Source organism: Gymnodraco acuticeps, unplaced genomic scaffold, assembly GCF_902827175.1.
Source record: "Gymnodraco acuticeps unplaced genomic scaffold, fGymAcu1.1, whole genome shotgun sequence".
Lineage (NCBI taxonomy): Eukaryota > Metazoa > Chordata > Actinopteri > Perciformes > Bathydraconidae > Gymnodraco > Gymnodraco acuticeps.
Window position 1 is genome coordinate 9,184,964 of NW_022992351.1, and position 17,638 is coordinate 9,202,601.

General features: G+C 42.7%; 1 protein-coding gene across 1 annotated transcript in view; it reads right to left on the minus strand.

The window, feature by feature from the left end:
- The window catches only part of LOC117541769 (helicase ARIP4-like), a 97,124-nt gene extending 88,472 nt beyond the window's left edge, over window positions 1–8,652 (minus strand). The window contains 1 exon segment of the mRNA XM_034208945.1: window positions 8,501–8,652. The gene's annotated coding sequence lies outside the window, so the exon portion shown is untranslated.
- Window positions 8,653–17,638: the final 8,986 nt, after the last annotated feature.

A 17,638-nucleotide genomic window follows, 5' to 3' on the forward strand; every position in this document is an offset into this window, starting at 1 on the left:
TCTGAGGAGAGAGGTGAACTAGAAATAGCAGACTCCCCCATTAAAGATTTAAAAGTTATAGTAAGTGAACACGTAGAAGTATTAGTAGGTCAGACACAGCAGTCCATCCTCTCCCTACATGTTGTTTTAGGAATGACTAAAACATGAGGAGCAGTGGAGGTCTGAGAGTCTCTGCCCTATATTCCCCTCTCCCTTTCTGCTTCAGAGAATTCAACTCTCAGGCCATACGGAGGGAAACACTTTAAATAAATCTCGACTTTAATCCACATTCCCGCTGTGATGTTTCAGTTCTCTTAATATTAGCAGTGGAGGTCAGTCAGACCGCTCCACCCAGCTTCACTCACCCTCCGACAGTTTTACAAGGAGAGGAGGTCAGCCCCTCCCCACTGTGTCATGGTGTAAGGTCAGGGAGACCCACACTGCCTCCCTTCTTGTCCTCATTTACAGTATGGCTTATAGAAAGTTGTAGGCATTGGTTTCTATTTAATAGGGAATCACATGTATCGGTTTTTTCTTCCTATATAACAATAAAGGTCTACGCTGTCTTAGTGTACAGGAATTTGTTCAATAATCCATCTTTCTAATTTCAAGATGCAGCTTACCCAGGGTGAGCCCTGGTTTGTTTCAAATCTCTCTAATTCCAAACAAGACTTTGCATTTCCAATGCAGGGCTGATCAGGGTTCTTTACATCTCTGCTCACTGCAACATTTTTCAAATTCCTTTTTTCGAAAAGGATTTTGGTTTGCAAAATTGCACTAAACCAAAAATCGAAATATGACAGAAATTATAAGTGAATTAAAACCATTTTGTATGTCCTATGTTCCATCAATATTCATGCTCTTTTTTCTTGATTGTAACTTAACAAATCTGAAAAAAAATAATATTGAAAATACCATTGCATTTTTCCCAATAGGAGTGGTGCCGTTTCGCATCACTTGTTCAAACACTGACAAAAGTTTGCGTTAAAATCATTTCCTTACATAATTGTACCGATTAACCAAAGACAATGAATTCTCTTCATCTCCCACTTACAGAACTAACTTTTATTTGCTAAAATGTGAAATATCTCTTTACTTACAAGTAGTTGTAACTTTTATCTATCACACTGCAGGTCGGCTCTGGAACCTTACTTCTGGATAGGGGTTGGACTCTATTCTTCTCCGGAGTTGCTCAAGGTGTGAGGCGCCGGGGGTGTGGGGATACTCACAAAGTCCCGGTTAGGTGCTTCTTTGTTGGAGTTTACCCCAGTGGACGAGAGGGTCGCCTCCCTACGCCTGCGGGTTTTATGGGGGGGAAAACTCTGACTGTTGTGTGTGCTTATGCACCCAACAGCAGTTCAGAGTATACGGCCTTCTTGGAGACCCTGGGAAAGAGTCCTGTATGGGGCTCCTGAAGGGGACTCTTTAATCTTGCAGGGAGACTTCACGCACATGTGGGCAATGATGGAGAACTTGGAGGGGCGTGATTGGGAGGAACGGCCCCCCCTGATCTGAACCGGAGTGGTGGTTTGTTACTGGACTTCTGTGCTAGTCATGGATTGCCATAACAAACACCATGTTCGAACATAAGGATGCTCATAAGTGTACGTGGTACCAGAGCACCCTAGGCAGAAGGTCCATGATCGATTTCGTTATCGTATATCGGACCTGAGGCCGTATGTTTTGGACACTCGGGTAAGTAAAGAGAGGGGCGGAGTTGTCAACTGATCACCATCTGGTGGTGAGTTGGGTCGAGTGGCGGGGGAAGCCTCTGGATAGACCTGGTAAGCCCAAACGTGTAGTTCGGGGTGAACTGGGAACGTCTGGAGGAGGCCCAAGTTCAGGAGGCCTTCAACTCACACCTCCGGCGGAGCTTTTCGGGCATTCCTGTGGAGGTTGGGGACATTGAACCAGAGTGGTCGGTGTTCAAAGCCTCTATTGCCGAAGCCGCGGCGGGGGAGCTGTGGTCTCAAGGTCCTAGGTGCCTCAAGGGGCGGTAACCCTCGAACCTCCTGGTGGACACCGGTGGTCAGGGAAGCCGTCCGACCTGAAGAAGGAGGCCTTCAGGGATTTGTTATCCCGGGGGACTCCCGAGGCAGTTGCAAGGTACCGACAGGCCCGAAGGGCAGCAGCCTCATCCGTGGCCGAGGCAAAGCAGCGGGTGTGGGAGAAGTTCGGAGAAGGACATGGAGAAGGACTTTCGGGCGGCACCAAAGTTGTTCTGGAAACTGTCCGACACCTCAGGAGGGGGAAGCAGGGAACCATCCAAGCTGTGTACAGTAAGGATGGGACGTTGTTGACCTCAACTGATGGAGGTGTTAGGGCGTTGGAAGGAACACTTTGAGGAACTCCCTGAACCCGACAACTCCGCCCTCTATGTTAGAGGCAGAGCTGGAGTATGACGGGGGATCAACACCAATCTCCCGGGGGGAGGTCACTGAGGTCGTCAAACAACTCCACAGTGGCAAAGCCCCGGGGGTGGATGAGATCCGCCCGGAAATGCTGAAGGCTTCTGGTGTGTTGAGGGACGTTGTCATGGTTGACACGTCTCATCAACGTTGCGTGGAAGTCGGAAACAGTACCGAAGGAGTGGCAGACCGGGGTGGTGGTTCCCCCATTTAAAAAGGGGGATCAGAGGGTGTGTGCCAATTACAGAGGCATCACACTACTCAGCCTCCCCGGGAAAGTTTACTCTAAGGTACTCGAAAGGAAAGTCAGGCCGATTGTCGAACCTCAGATTGAGGAGGAACAATGCGGATTCCGTCCTGGTCGTGGAACGACGGATCAGCTTTTTACTCTCGCAAGGATCCTGGAGGGGGCCTGGGAGTACGCTTATCCGGCTACATGTGTTTTGTAGACTTGGAGAAGGCGTATGACCGAGTTCCCAGGGAGTTACTGTGGGAGGTGCTGCGGAGGAGTATGGGGTGAGGGGGTCTCTACTCAGGGGCCATCCATCTCTGTACTCCCAAAGCGAGAGCTGTGTCGGGTCCTCGGCAGTAAGTCGGACCCATTTCCGGTGAGGGTTGGCCTCCGCAGGGCTGCGCTTTGTCACCAATCCTGTTTGTAATATACATGGATCGGATTTCGAGGCGTAGTCGTGGGGGAGGGGGTCTGCAGTTCGGTGGACTAAGGATTGCCACCACTGCTTTTTGCAGATGATGTGGTTCTAATGGCTTCATCGGTCTGCCGACATTCAGCACTCACTGGATCGGTTCGCAATCCGAGTGGTGAAGCGGCGGGATGAGGATTCAGCACCTCCAAATCTGAGGCCATGGTTCTCAGCAGGAAACCGATGGACTGTCCACTCCAGGTAGGGAATGAGTCCTTACCCCAAGTGAAGGAGTTCAAGTATCTCGGGGGTCTTGTTCTCGAGTGAGGGAACAATGGAGCGTGAGATGGGCCGGAGAATCGGGAGCAGCGGGAGCGGTACTGCAGGTCGCTTTACCGCACCGTTGTGACGAAAAGGGAGCTGAGCCAGAAGGCAAAGCTCTCGGTCTTCCGGGCCATTTTCGTTCCTACCCTCACCTATGGTCATGAAGGATGGGTCATGACCGAAAGAACGAGATCGCGGATACAAGCGGCCGAGATGGGTTTTCTCCGCAGGGTGGGCTGGTGTCTCCCTTAGGGATAAGGTGAGAAGTTCGGTCATCAGGGAGGGACTCGGAGTTGAGCCGCTCCTCTTTCGCGTCGAAAAGGAGCCAGTTGAGGTGGTTCGGGCACCTAGTTAGGATGCACCTGGGCGCCTCCCTAGGGAGGTGTTCCAGGCACGTCCAGCTGGGAAGAGACCAAGGGGTAGACCTAGGACCAGGTGGAGGGATTATATCTCTTCGCTGGCCTGGGAGCGCCTTGGGATCCCCCAGTCAGAGCTGGTTGATGTCGCCAGGGAAAAGAAAGTTTGGGGCTCTCTGCTGGAACTGCTACCCCCGCGACCCGACCACGGATAAGCGGGAGAAGATGGATGGATGGATGGACACTGCAGGTCTGATTGATATTTCCAACCATGCCGTCAAGCTTTGCACACTCCCCCACTATCATATACAACCACATTAAATAAAGTCAGACATTAATGTGCATAACCGTCAAGGAGATCAGCGGTAGCCTCCATCACTCCTGTCTGTTGTGAGCTCTCTGTTCCTGCACTCTGCCTCCTGCTGAGCTGGGTAGCAGGAACAGACTGAGGCAGTGATTACAGGGTGAAGAGGAGAGGGCCACAGTAGATCATCCTTTTCAAATGAAACAGAAAATAATCTAAAACAGGACCAAAACCAAACACCTTGACTGTTGTTTCAAGCATGCAACAAGTCGAGAAGCATTATAATTTCTTTGACATTCTTTAATCTAAATACTAGCTTTAGCATGCCAAGAGTGCAAATCATCCATTCCAGACAGTCTGATGTAAGCAAAACTGTACTGTGACCTTCACACATATCACCCCATGAGTCCACGGTATATAACAAAATACTGGAACTTCAGGTTACAGACTAACCTTCACCTAAAGAAAGCACACAAACAAGCTAACCTTTCCCAATGACGACAGTAAACACACTTTATGCAACCTCTTTTCACTCCGTTCGTCTGAAGTTGCCTGAAGAATAACCCAAAGTTTTGAACAGAAGAGACCGAAAGCGAGACGGTTTCATCAGCTAAGGTTGCATCTGGCTGAAGTGGTTCACTGGATACCTGATCCAAGGTCAGACTAAAAGAAAGTCTCAGGATCAACACTGACAGCGGAGGCAGACAGAAAAGCCGGAGAATCAGACCATTAGAACATAATCTTCCTGCCACGGGTCGATCACCGTGATACATTATGTGACTTGGAACCAAAATGCCTGGTCAGGGTTACAAAACTCCCGCAGATTTAAAAGACAACAGTGAAAGCTGCAGTGTGATACATCTTTGCCAAATCAAAGCCATTGTTTCAAGTAAAAACACACCAATGTACTTTTAGGGGATCAAAGAACTCAACCAAAGCTTAAACTCAACAACTAACTAAATGTTTTGTCTTTTAAAATCAAACAAGGCTTTCTGTCAGAAGCTGCCATTTTACATGTACAGTGGGGCAAAAAAGTATTTAGTCAGCCACCAATTGTGCAAGTTCTCCCATTTAAAAAGATGAGAGAGGCCTGTCATTTTCATCCTAGGTACACTTCAACTATGAGAGACAAAATGAGAAAAATAAATCCAGAAAATCACATTGTCTGATTTTTAAAGAATTTATTTGCAAATGATGGTGGAAGTCTTTGGTCAATAACAAAAGTTAATCTCAATACTTTGTTATATACCCTTTGTTGGCAATGACAGAGGTCAAACGTTTTCTGTAAGTCTTCACAAGGTTTTCACACACTGTTGCTGGTATTTTGGCCCATTCCTCCATGCAGATCTCCTCTAGAGCAGTGATGTTTTGGGGCTGTCGCTGGGCAACACAGACTTTCAACTCCCTCCAAAGATTTTCTATGGGGTTGAGATCTGGAGACTGGCTAGGCCACTCCAGGACCTTGAAATGCTTCTTACGAAGCCACTCCTTCGTTGCCCGGGCGGTGTGTTAGGGATCATTGTCATGCTGAAAGACCCAGCCACGTTTCATCTTCAATGCCCTTGCTGATGGAAGGAGGTTGTCACTCAAAATCTCACGATACATGGCCCCATTCATTCTTCCCTTTACACGGATCAGTCGTCCTGGTCCCTTTGCAGAAAAACAGCCCCAAAGCATGATGTTTCCACCGCCATGTTTCACAGTAGGTATGGTGTTCTTTGGATGCAACTCAGCATTCTTTCTCCTCCAAACACGTCTAGTTGAGTTTTTACCAAAAAGTTCTATTTTGGTTTCATCTGACCATATGACATTCTCCCAATCCTCTTCTGGATCATCTAAATGCTCTCTAGCAAACTTCAGACGGGCCTGGACATGTACTGGCTTAAGCAGGGGGACACGTCTGGCACTGCAGGATTTGAGTCCCTGGCGGCGTAGTGTGTTACTGATGGTAGCCTTTGTTACTTTGGTCCCAGCTCTCTGCAGGTCATTGACTAGGTCCCCCCGTGTGGTTCTGGGATTTTTGCTCACCGTTCTTGTGATCATTTTGACCCCACAGGGTGAGATCTTGCGTGGAGCTCCAGATCGAGGGAGATTATCAGTGGTCTTGTATGTCTTCCATTTTCTAATAATTGCTCCCACAGTTGATTTCTTCACACCAAGCTGCTTACCTATTGCAGATTCAGTCTTCCCAGCCTGGTGCAGGTCTACAATTTTGTTTCTGGTGTCCTTTGACAGCTCTTTGGTCTTGGCCATAGTGGAGTTTGGAGTGTGACTGTTTGAGGTTGTGGACAGGTGTCTTTTATACTGATAGCGAGTTCAAACAAGTGCCATTAATACAGTTAACAAGTGGAGGACAGAGGAGGCTCTTAAAGAAGAAGTTACAGGTCTGTGAGAGCCAGAAATCTTGTTTGTTTGTAGGTGACCAAATACTTATTTTACCGAGGAATTTACCAATTAATTCATTAAAAATCCTACAATGTGATTTCCTGGATTCTTTCCCCCCATTCTGTCTCTCATAGTTGAAGTGTACCTAGGATGAAAATTACAGGCCTCTCAGGAACTTGCACAATTGGTGGCTGACTAAATACTTTTTTTCCCCACTGTATATTCAACAGCTATACAGACAGAAAGTCAACATAAGGCACTTTCACACCAAGTACTTTGCTGTACTTAGTTCCCAGTACTTAGTTAATCAGAACTCTTTAGTTCTGATGAACTAAAGAGCAGATCGCGTTCACACCGGAATAAGTCCCTGAGGGAGGATTAGGCAAATGCTGACGTCACCACCTTCTCCTTCTTCTTCTTCGGGTTTACTAGCAGGCCGGAAACAACTTCACGGCGTATACTGCCACCCGAAGTCGGGGACTGGCTTCATTTACTCTGAAGCCTTCCAAGTAAATCGCCAGAACCTTCTCATCACTCCACCGCTCCCATGTTTCTTTTTGTGTTGCCATAAGTTAGTCTCTCTCCGTTGGTGCGCTGGGCTAATGCTAATAATGCTAATGCGAGCAAATAAAATGGCGGCTTCACAAAACTTTTTGGGAGTTTTACGGGGCGTGGTTTGCAATCCGCCCAGCCAATCAGAAATGGGAACCTTTTTCTATCATGAAAGTACCTGCTCTCTAGCAGGGACTGAAAAGGTTCTCATGAACTAAGTTCTAGTTCCGGATTTCTTTGGTGTGAAAGCACATTTTCGGAACTATATCGGAACTATACTGGGAAAGGTACTCCGGTGTGAAAGCGCCTATTGAATACCCACTGAAACACCAATTGACCAGAATGCCCTGCAACTAGAAGCCATGTTTGCACGACTCAAGTTACAAGTTAGGTCCAAATTTAGTCAAGTATGTAGACCTAGTTGCAATGTAAGTACTCAGAGCAAGCTACCCAACTACATTGCTAAGTGGAAGTAATGGGATGTTTAGGCTAGCAGGCTAACTGTTTCCAGCATGAGTTTACACTGACAAAAGATTAAGTTAACAGCATTTCCCTCCATTGTTCTGTATGTTTGATGAAGATGGAAAAAATCAAACCTACAGAAGACGTCACCCGCAAAGTAACATTAACAACTAGAAGACATGTGGGGTATTGATTAAAGGGCATGACTCTCTCAACTTCATGTCTGTATAGCACAGTATTTCAGGCTCATTGAAAGCTAGTTCTCCAGAAAGTGGTAAATCAGCTGATCACACACACACCTGAGCTCCTACTTGATACACATCTCTGTTGGCTGTTTAGATAACCTGTCTAAAGTTGTGGTGGTGACATTCCAATCCTTTCAGTCGGAGTACACAGAAAACATATTTAACTAACAGCACTTTAAGTCATTGACCATTTTATGTCCTACTATTACTTGGCTCAAATCTTTGCAAATACAACCAATTCTACCAATAAGGATGAGTATTACCTCAAATACAACGTGCTATTGAGCAGGGAGCCACCCTTTAGGCTCACTGTCTGATCTTTAACCTTTGAACTGCAACCCAATGGGCTTTAAAAGACTTCCAGAGCTTATTCAGGGATTCAACTAAAAATAACTAACTAATTTGAGTGATGATGGGAATGTATATTTAAAGCCTCAGTTTACATAACTCTTTATATAAGCCAGACCCCTTTTTTAGTTTGCCCTCATAGCCTAGCAGACTGTTAGGTAACACATTAGGCTCTCGTTGCAGTTAGCTGGGCAATACTAACCCCGCAGAGGTGTCTGTCAGCCCGGCGGTGTGGTCTCCGTGAGCCCCGCTGCGTTTATGTAGACCCCAGCAGGGTTAGGAAAGAAAACAGGCGAAAAAGAAAGCAGCGTGCTCGCATCTTTCATAACACGGAAGCAGAATGTATAAGCAATGCAGTCAGGAAGAAGCGGAGGGGCACAAGTGCAGCGTGCTCCTCTATTGTCTGCGGCTGAATTAACGCCCAGGCAAAATGGAAAGAGAAAAAACCGAAAGAAAACACTTTCAAGCGGACATTAAAACCCGGTGTGGGGCTCACCTTCCGTGTCTGCGCGGAGTCCCTCCGAGAGAAAAAGCTAATATTTGTGAAGTGGTAATGAGATGCAAGGCAGGCCCGGTCGCTTCCACTCATTCATCAGTTTCTTGCTAAAAGAGGAGGGTCGGTGCTGATGGTCCCTGCACGCGCTCTGCACAAAAAGCCATTACGAAAGTTCCGGAAGTGCACGAGCATCCTAACTGTTCGGGGTTACAAAACCTGCTTACATAACAACAGTGCATTGCAACTCGGGAAATTAGGTTTATTATTAAGATATTGTTTAGTATCCTACCACATTTGTATTATTATACACATTTGGGCTATTTAAAATTTAAAAAATTACGGGTTTTTCAATGTTATGTGCATAATTAGCCTAATTTCTATTAGTTTTAAATATCTTGCTCCATTTTAGCCACTTTGTAGTCACTGTTATTAGTTTGAATTCATATTCACTTTACATGTATTACTCTATTGCTGTGTAGTTTTTCTTATATTGCTGTTTTAACATTGCTATGTTGGTTTACTTTTTTAATTAAATGTATACTTTTGTTGTATACCTCTTGTACTTTTTATATACAGTTCTCTGTTTTTTGTTCTTGTGTTGTTGTCATTGACTCATTCAACCTTTGCTTAGGGGGAAGTTGGGTGAAGTTATGCTGGAGAGTACATCATTCACCAATCTCTGAGAATAAAAACAACAAATATACCAGGATAGTGAGACTGATGTCAAACAAGGACAGTGTGATCCACGTCCTGAGCAGCAGTCTAACAATAATATGTGAATTACATTAAAAACACAGCTTTGTATCTAGAGTGTACTCAAATCTTTAACATGAACTGACGTAAAAAAACAGCAAGAAAAATACCTGTTTGTAATTGGACTCATTACCCAGCCAACCTCTTGAATAAAGATGACTGAGGAGTTTAATAACTTAATCTAGCTTCCACCTGATGCTGCGGTCATACCACAAACCTCTCTCTTGGGAGACAATACTTGTCACACACAGCTGTGATTAACAATACTGGCTTTATTCCATATAAGTGAACCGGCCTGCTAGACAGAAAGCAATGGCAAATTTGACACAACCCTTACTTGAAGAAATTAGTGAAAATTGGACTGCAATATACTCTATCAGGTCTACCAGGCTAAATCTTACCAAATTGAAAGTAGCCACTGTAATGATCAGTGAGCAAATTGTCTTTATCCTTGTGAACATATTCAGTGGTGATTGTTTTAAAGAGATGGCAGTGTCTTTGTTTCCCTTTGATTGCTCACATGAAACAAACCTGCATTGAGCATGTTTCATACTGTTATGAAACAGCTCAGCAGGTGGACTGCAGCACACCTAATGACAGAACATGCAGCAGCATTCTTTACCTGATTTTATTGTAGGCTACAGCACTGTGCTTTCTCTTTCTCTCATTCATATAGTGCCCCCTATCGGCCAACAGCCCACTGTGCTTCACATTACTCTGGATTATGCCATTTTAACAGAGGGGTGAGCCTGGAGGGTAAAATGGATAGCTGTTTGGAAAAATAACCTTTAATTAATTATTGGATTTTTCTAATAAATATGTAGAAAACTGATTTGATTATGAACCTTGATGATTTCCAAGATATGTTCAAGCTGATATACAATAGATATCTCCATATTCAATGTTGTTAACCTGAGAAAAAAACATGAAACCCAAATAAATGGAGCATGTTTGTTCATGATTAAACTTCACCCCCATGACTTCATTACACAATTACACCTACACAACAGCAATACCTTCAGCCTTTCCATTAGTTGTTTTTCTTTTCATTGGCAGTACAATTGACAGAGATATAGCTGTATAAAGTTCAAGGATGCTTTTAACCTGCAGTCACAGAGACACAGAGCCATGCACACACGTGATGGACAGAGAAGACAATAATGGAGAGGTGGCTTTTCAACCTTTTCCAGGCAAGTGTGGCAGCCAACCTTGTTACGTAAACAGACTTTTATATTATGTAATGCAGAAGGACATGCCTGGTTTTGTGATGAAAACATTCTTCAGTCTCCAGTCTGCTTCAGGGCTGCCAATTTCCTTATAATAATCAGCTTAATCAGATCCATGTTTTCTTCCTAAAATGGAATGCGGGGTTCCTCATTACATTGCCAATAGAGTATGTTTTGTACATTTCTATTTTCTGTCTGGTAATGGTAATCAATGCTGTTTCTAATTATTCACTCTTTAAGGTTCAAGGTTCAAGGCTTTTATTGGTCATACGAACATTATGACGATGAAAATCTTAGGTCACAGGCTCCTCCAACAATTTAACTTTAACTTTAAATTCTCCTATCTAGGTTTTCTAAACAGTGCCATGCCCAGACATGAACTATTGATACATATCTGGGTGTTTTTTGGATCAGCCATATTTCTCACACATGAACAGGTTTCTACCTGGCATTGTGGACGTGGTGCAGTGCATGAAAAACCAGGAAAAGCACTTCTACAATGGTGCCTGCTGTAGAGACCATACACTGTATGTATACAAGTAGAGACCTATTTGCATATGCTTGTTGCACCATTCTATACCCATACAATCCTTTAATTAGGGAAACCCAACAGTTATTTGTTATACTTGTCCATGTTCACCAAAAAGGCTTATGTTGACTTAGTAACTTAAGATATGTTTAAAACAGTGCTACGGCTTCAAGAGATGTGTGATTTTAATCTTTGTAAACAAGTAAAATCATGTATTTTTTACCAGTATGAGGTGTCCAATACAACTCACTTAATGTCTAAGACTTAGACCTTTATTATGAATCAACTTCCCTAATACTTTGAAAAGATTGTGAAGGATGCACAACTTGCTTACAAGGGCAGGGGTTAGGCCAATGTGTTAGGAACCCTAACAAACATAATTCTGGCACACAGAGAGGATGAAATTATTTTGTATAGATTTTTTGTTAACTTTAAAATTGTATCCAGTTCTAAATTAAAGCAGGAAGTGTAGAGAGCATCCACAACATTGATCCTGAGCTAAAATGTTGAATGAAGGTCACAACGTGTGAAGGCTATTAGTTATACATCTGTTACTATCAGATGTTGTCCGTTTCTCCACTGGATCTCCATGTGTGAGTCCTGACCATGACCCTGTAATTCACAGACTGCAGCAGAGTTGTCCTTCTTGTCCTAAATGAAAGCCCTATGAATAAAAGCCCGTCAGTGCATGCCCTTTAATTGTAAGCTTCCAAGTTTCAATGTTGACAATTACGTCATTAAAATGTTTTATTCCTGCGTGTGTCTTTCTAGCACAAAGACATCAACACAGGCTTTAGTTAAATAAACCCTTAATACTTAGAACTGGAAATTAAAGATGGATCTCTTTTTTTTATCTTTCTTCATCTTATGCTTCAGTCTTATTATTGATTTTCTCTCATCTTACTCATATCTCCACTATTAATGCATTTCCTCTTCTTACTCTATCTTTATATGCCCATGCCATGACTTGCTATTTTGACACCAATTATTGTGCATACTTCTCTTCTTCTTTGAGCCTCTCCTCAATTAAGTTTCCTTCTGTCTTCTGTATTTGTGACGTGTCTGTGCAGGAGCAAGTTAGTCAGAAAATAAGGGGCCAAAAATAGAATCCATGTCAGGATAGATGAAGGTAAGGTGTTTTTTGTGATTGATGTTGGATATCAGCAACAGGAAAGATGGACGCTACTGGCTGCTCTGGAAATTTGAACAAGCTCTGAGGCTCGGCCATCTTACCTTTTATTTTATTTTCTCACATAATTTTCCTGTTTTAAATCAGTTGAATGTGTTTTTCTTATCTGTGATGGCTAAGTTCAGACCCACACACATAGCATACAGGAATAAACACAAACTGAATAAACAAGCAGGCCCGATCGGTAATGCTTTATTCATCGTGCAATGTAGCTAAAAGAGCTTCTGCCAAATCAATATGCTCTGAGCACTTTTTAGAGATAATGATTGAGTTTATGTTGCATTTGAAATTATAAAGGCAAACATTTATATAGTTTTATTAAAACGCTTAAACAAATTAAGGAATATTTTAAAATGTATTCAGTGTCAGATCTAATTTAATTTAAATGTATTTAATACAATCAGTTACTGTGAATTCATTTTCAAAGGGACCCTTTTATGGTCTTTGGAGTTTTTCCTTTTTCCGTAACTGTTATATAGGTTTTTGTGCATGCAAATGATCTGCAAAGGCATAAATAAGAAGTTCCCTCCATGGGGAGTTTCTCTTTTCATTAAAGCATGGAGACATTTCATAGATGAGGCACAAAATACAAATATGAAACCTACAAATAAGCATAATATGGCCCCTTTAAGGATTTCTGTAAAGGGTATTCGAGGCATACTGTGATGCTGCATTCACATCATGTGGGATGAACAGTAGGGACAAAGATGTTCCTTCTACAACTTGTTAATGTCCTCTGACAGCTCAAGATTGTGACTAATATCTAATTCAATCAAAGACACAGAAAGGAAATCAGGCAGTGTGAATCTTCCTTGACCTCATCATGTACACTAGAGGGAGACACTTACCTTGCTATATAACATCGCTACATTTGACTAATTTCCAAAGCAGGTTTAAATATGTAGTGTTTTCACACTGAAGTGACAAGTGCGCAAACTCAAAGATGACACAGAAGCTGTTGAATTATTCAGCGCCCTGCTGATTGACACTTCTGTCCTACAATGCAAATTCATGATAAACAGACGTGCTGAGGGTGCAAATATTTAAGGATTTGCCATCGAGAAGCTGGCTAGAGCTCAAGGACTCACACTGTGGTTGACTTTTTGAACCTCTAATGCAGACTTCCCTTGACTTTGCGAGGCTCTGTATGAGGTGTGATTATGCCAAAGACTGAACTAACTGAATAGCCAATCGTGTCGATCGTCGCCTACCATGCCGTGAACTATGCCGCGAGAGAAGTAACGTGACACTCTAGTCTCTATGGAAAGCCTAAAGTGCCACTATTCGCCCGTTTTTCGCGCGTTTTTTTACCAAATAAACGCGCGTTTTTGACGCGTATAAAACGCGCGTTTTTTTAATATGATAATGAGCCCCACCTTCTGTTTTGCATAGCCAGTACATTTAAAGTGTGTGCAACCAATCAGTGAAGAGTTAAGCCAGACTAAAGCAATCTGTTGATGAAAAGTTCCTGTAACCTACCCCATTGTGAGATTTAGATAGAAAGAATAATCACAATAATTAAATCTAAATTAAACATTTACAGTAAATAATATAAAGTATAAACATATCAACAGTCACAATTTCATTATTGTTATTCATACTTTCTGTTGTGTAGTTTATTAATGTTCCCGTGCTTTCAGTTTCCATCCAGTAATATAATCAGTAGAGGAAAAGTGTGTGTGTGTGTACAAGATAGATATTAACTTTACTCCACAATTTCCTACCATATTATTAAATAAGTCTGCACAGCTGAGGGGACACCTGTAACTCAATTCATGTGATTTTTGGGTGATTTATTCAATAAAAACCTCTGTATTTTCAGAGTTAATCAAATGACAGCCACATTGTTATCTAAAGTGTCTCACGTTTAAGGAGTGCAATGCAACTGAAAGGTACACTAATAAAAGTAAAACGTTGTACCAAAAAAAAAATATTAGAGTAATCAATCACACGAAATATTTTACATTGACTCAATTTCTTCAGATCAATCTGTATATTTTAACACCAGAGCACATTTATTTGAATGAAAAACAAGTTGTTCACACAACCAGCTTTGGCCTCTGAGGCAGCCATTACCTGATCTTAGACATGTTAATAAGTACCACAGTTAAAATGCAGTAATATGTGGGCTGCTTCCAAACATCAAACTCTTAGAAAAAAGACATGTCCTTATTATCCACTGCACACTTTTTTAAAGCAACACTGACAACGTGCGCCTGTGAGACATGTAATCTCTGAAAATGATTAGACATGCATAACTTCTACAGTGAAAATCGGTCATACTGTAAGTGCAACTTCTGAACACAACACTTTTTCGCAAATGTTTTACAATGCATAATTATTATAAAACCTTGGTTTTAGAAACCTTACCATGTAACAATGGTAACTGTGAGTGAGTGCAACAAAGTGTCTACCAGCTGGGTTCTCAGTCTATTCACTTTTGGGCTCATCTTTTTCCCCTCCATCAGGACTTTTTGCACAACTTCAAAAGTGGATTGCAGTTATTTCTGATATCTTAAGTTCAGTCAGACAACTCACGTGTTCCTTTAACATGTTTATTAGAAGCAGCATATAGTTGAGTTTGGCGACTAGGCTCGGGCATCATCACTCCATAGATATACATAGCACGATGAGTGATGATCAAATAACTAACCCCCGAGCCTACAGATGGAAGCTGGGGTGGTGGTGGGGCAGCGAGCAGCAGCGACGTAGAGGTATCTACAGCAATAGCAGCAGCAAGCAATGCATGGAGAGAGATCTGGCAGGTTCAATAGAGCGGCATATTAAGGAGACTCTGTTTGGTTGGTTGTAGAGTGGCAAGGGGGCGTTATGTATGAATGCAGCATAAGTGCTCGAGTTGACTGCCTGAACTAGCTCGCAGGCTTCGCCCCATTTCAGTGCGTATATGAGCCTGAAGAGCATGGCAAAAGCTGTCGCAACCGAGGGCAAGCCGCTGAGGACCTCTGTTCCTTCGATGAGAACCTTGACGTCTTTGGGTCGATGAAGCTGATCCTCTTTCCCAGTGTCAAAGGCTTCCATTGTTGCCTGCTCCAGTTCTCCAGCCTCAGCGTCCTGCATATCATGCAAAAAAAAGGGGAATGGATGAGGACCACAGAGCGTAGTTCAACAGGCCTGAGGCGTCAGTTCAGTCGGCCCAAGAGGAAAGCTCAGGAGGTCATCACAAATGACTATCTTTCTAACCAAGCAGTTATTTGCATGCAGTACAAATATGTTTTCTTTTATGAACAAACTTCTTGTGAGTGAGTGGGAGGTCTTACCTGGAATTCTTTGATGAGATGGTCAACAGGTTCACCCAGGTAGATCATTAGAGATTTGAGGATGCATTCTCTTCTGATGGCGATGTCCACAGTCTGAGTAAGAACAGAGATATATATATATAATAAATCAAATGCAAATAAAGGAGGATTCAGCCACTGATCCCACAGATAAAAAACTCATTCATAGATACCTCATCCAAAACCTGCAAGATCCCGGTGGTCTTCTGTTTCACAACTCCTCCCCTGCTCCTGATGACCTGCAGTAGTTTGGTGGAGTGTTTGTCCAACTGCGCCAAGAACTTTGTCTCCAATGGAAATGTTGTTATGCGCATGAACTCAGCATTACCTAGAAAATATAAGCAGCATAGAAAACAAAAAATACTGAGAATTTATAATACACATGTTTTTTATAAAGAGCCAATGGTTTGATTAAAAGTACTCCAAGTCAGCTTGTATGAATGTAACATTTAAATTAATTAATCCACATATTTATTGAAAACCACCACCAAATAAAGACACTAAGAGTAATAGATGTAAAGCTTATATTGTGATATATATTAAAAAATAAACGTCAACATATTTGCCTAGGCTAGTTGTTAGTAAGTTGGGCCCTCAATTCTTCTCCACTACAGGCTTACAATCAAGGGTTTCATCAAAATAATTACCTCTTCCATGTGAAAAAGTGCAGGCCACCGCTCCAAGAGGCCTTCAATACTTGGCCTCCGATGCACTATTTCTTGTCTTCGGTATCCAAACGCCTTCGCCATCTTTTTTTTTATTGATTGCCGGTTGTTTCTTTTCTGTTGTTCTGCCAAAAGGGAAATTGTCTCTTGCTCCATGCTTTCTGGAGTCTCACCGAGGCGGTGCTAGGCGAGACTTCTTTGCTGGCTGGGTTGATTGTGATGGCTGTGGTGGAGGCCTTTGTCCCGAGGTGTATCTTAATCTTGTGGCAGATGGAGATGGAGGCCACTGTAGTGATGATGGTCCTCTGGTCCTTTGCGGTGAAGGCCCTTGAGCCACGGTAGATCTTGACCTGGGGGCAAGGACAGATGGAGGTTCTTGCTGCTAGGCCCAGGCAGCTGTGAAATCTGAAAAAAAATATAGGACAATAATTACTACTAATTTTGTTAAAATAAAGTTCAAGTGGAATGTTTCTCAAGCACAAATAACAATGCACAACTCAAAATAAAATTATCTCTCTCTCTGGAGGAGGAGGAGGAGGAGGAGGAGGAGGAGGAGGAGGAGGAGGAGGAGGAGGAGGGGGGTGTGAAAGATAGAAAGAGAGACGTTGTTAGTATTTGGTGCTAGCTCGGAGCTAACGGAGATTAGAAGCCGTTTCAACAATAAGGAGAGGGAGAGCTCTCTCCTGTGGGACTGAGAGAGATAACGTCAGCTCAGGGAGGTTTGGTCATAATTTCCATCTATGTAATATTAGTTGTATATAAAATGAGTTAATAAATCATTCCACTGTGTGCAATAGGTCAGTACAAAAATAAAAAACACAATTTGAAAGGGGAGTGATTAGTAAAAAGAAAAGTTTTAACAACATTATTTATTGACTTTTCATTCCGGTATAATCATTTTGCGCAAAGATGGCACTATTTGTCAGAGCACTTCATCCTTCTGGGATTTCATGAAGAACAGCTCCAACGCCTGTGTGTATGGGAATGCCTCTGGTGCTGGTCCATTAACTGCCAGTGTTTCCCACAGATCTGAAATATACTTTGGGGGGTGGTGGTAGCGGGGGGGGGTTGAGGTGACGTGCAACAACATTAACCTTTCTGTTGGTCGCTTGTTAGCAGACCCTTCACGCGATGGCAGAGCGAACCGGTACAGGCAGGGCCCATAATGATAGCCCTATAGTTTAAATCTACTACCCACACATGAACATATGGAAATGGGTTACTATTTAAAAAAATAAATGTATTTATTAATGTATTTAGGAACCTATCCATGTGATTTTTAGTGGGGGTCGACCTCAAATCCTCTAGGGGGGTCCGGGGGCATGCCCCCCCGGTAAGATTTTATTTTTTATTTTGGAGTTAAATGCATCAATCTGGTGCATTTTGAGGGGAAAATAAAGAGACTAGATCTATGGAAACACCTATATTTAACAGAACTGTATACATTTAAATAATCATAAAATCAAGGCCATAACCAATA